Here is a 2,694-nt window from a genome sequence, read left to right as displayed (position 1 = left end):
TTTTGTGTACACCTGAAATTGGCCCATTTGGTTTATTGCATGAAGAACACTGGCCACATTACACCAGAATATTCAGAAGGGAAACATTGTTCATGGCTTGCAAGGCTATAGCTATTAGACCTCTAGCGTATCTCAGTGGAAGTTTTTAATATGGGGCTTCTGGTGTGAATCTACACTTACTTTGACTTTGGATTAAAACCATTCTGGCCCTCTTAATGCAATCCCTCTATAAATGTCCCTTAAAGATGTATTGGACCAATTGTTGGTTATGTTATAACTACTCACTCGAGACTGTCAAAGTTTGTTCAATTATTTTATTTTATGCTTTTGTCCACTGTTTACATGATTTGTCTGTCGTACATATGCACACTGGAGATGTATATTTGTGAATTTTGTACAATTGTGAAAGTAATAAACGGATTTAAAAAAAGATGTATTAAAAGGCCATCTGCAATCATCAGCATCTTTGTAATGATCTATCTATCTATCTATCTATCTATCTATCTATCTATCTATCTATCTATCTATCTATCTATCTATCTTCAAGGTGCAGGATACTGTATAATGTGAATATTATACATAATGCACAGATGGTTTGTTTCTAAGGAGAAATAATTTGGGGCCTGCTCTTGATGGCAAACTTTATGCACAGGAGATCCATTTTAACCAAGGGCGTTATGTAATGTCTACAAATCACCATGGCCCGGGAAGCCCAATCTTGAACTTTTTGAACCATTTACATTACAGGTTTCTTACCACTAAGTGAGAGCCCCTCAAACTGCCCAGTCACACGAATTCAACACAAAAGGAAACTGCAGCTGGAGTCCACTCTACTAGACCCACAAGAGATGTGACTGACCTAAGTATCACTTGTTCTAGTTGGTCTTTGTTGGCATCTATCACAATGACTTGTGAGTATCAGGAGCACCAATGTTTGCTCCAATCTTTATTTGTTCAGGTTTTAAAGATTAAAGGGAATAAGTACCAAACACAAAATGTAGGAAAGGGGGAAATACAATAGAGAGACAATTCTCAAAACTAGAAAGGCATCAAGAAAGGGGAAAGGTTTAAGTTCATATGTTGGATTCACAGTTTGTGATGTAGGGACATTGCAAACCATGTGGATTAGAAGATTAATTGGAATCCGTAGACTTAGAGTAGAGTGTAGCAGAGTAACAGAGTAGAGCCACTAGTGTGGTGGAAGAAGACTCAGACTATAAATTGAAGATAGAACTGTCACCTTTGGGAGACCCAATGTACACTGGCAGAATGAGCTGTATTGGAGTCTCCTGGTGTCTTGAGACCATGGGTCAGGGTTGGAGGAGAGGAAAAGAAAAAAACAAGGGCCGAAGGAAGAGAGGGATGGAAACTCAAGAAGGGGTATGGAAACTGGGAGGGAATAAGGGGTTTGCGAATAATGCACCAAGATTATCATGTATTGCAGGAAAGATTGGGAAAGGAGTCTTTCTGGGAAGCATGGGGTGCAATGGACTGAGGGATGGGAGAGATTGCAGGGTTAGGAAGGGATTTTCTAGGGGAGGGAAAGGTTTTGGTGGCTGGGCAGAAGGAAGATGTTCAGGCACAGTGTCCAAGGCAAGGTTTTGCAAAACCTGTGGGGTGGAAGGAATGGTGATTTGATCACCTGTCCCCCTACCTTTCTTTACTGAAAACAAAGAAAAGAGATAGGAGGGTGAAAAAAATGGTTCAATGTATGCAAGATTACGTTGGGATTTAAAGAAAACAGGTGGCCGTGTGTGGCATGAAAGTGGTGCCAGGCTGACCAAATGGAAATTAATTCATCAGTGGTATTGTTGGAAATCACTCTGGCTTCTGCATTTTGAGCAGTGGAGGTGATGCAATGTATCCAATCATTTAGAATTGTTGATTTTTGGGATATCCAATTTGTCAGGATCAAGGATATAGCAGTGTTCAATAGATGTACTTGCAGAGATCTCATACATGTCTTCAGACGTAAAGAAGTGAAGAAGGAATCTTCGGGAGAACATTTGCAAGATTGCTGAATGGATGGAGGATGGCAGCAGCCCCACAATTGTGGAAGATGGAACCTAGCTCAGTGTTACAGCGCCAGCATCTAGAAGAAGGACCAATGTTACACACATACTGGAAAATATCTGCAACCAATGAACAGTGGAAGAGAAGGAATGATGCTTTGACCATGTGAACACTAAGTCTGAATGTAGGGTGAACCAAGGATCTGAACTAGTGCTGCAAATGTCTTATCATCCATCATTCTCAAGGAGGAGCCTGCTAGCAGTTAGGATGTGTCATTAACTGAGGCTTGCAAAAAATCCAGATTATGTATGAGTCCAGCGAACTTAATCCTACTCTGCAGCATGCTGGCAAACAGACTTTTCTACTCAGATTGTGGCCACTTTTTAAAGCAAATGAATTGTTATTATTTTAATCAACTAGAAAATATTTAGCTAATTGAAACTGACAGTTCAATATGACTTTAATATGTAATTTGCTGCCCTGTTACATAATGTGTATTGAGTTTACTGGTCCTTTAAGTGATGACAACATAGCTGTGTACACCTCTACAGTGACTGGGGTGTCCCGTGTAACCCACACCTTGAGAGGGCTGTGTGTGGCGACAAAAGGCCACCCCAGGTCACTGTCCCCGGTCACCGCCCGCCCCCCTCACACCGTTCCGGCTTTTTTTTTTTATTCCCC

The sequence above is a fragment of the Nanorana parkeri genome, unplaced genomic scaffold, assembly GCF_000935625.1.
Source record: "Nanorana parkeri isolate BGI_ZX_2015 unplaced genomic scaffold, ASM93562v1 scaffold231, whole genome shotgun sequence".
Lineage (NCBI taxonomy): Eukaryota > Metazoa > Chordata > Amphibia > Anura > Dicroglossidae > Nanorana > Nanorana parkeri.
The sequence above is the reverse complement of the archived record's forward strand: the minus strand, read 5'-3'. Positions refer to the sequence as shown.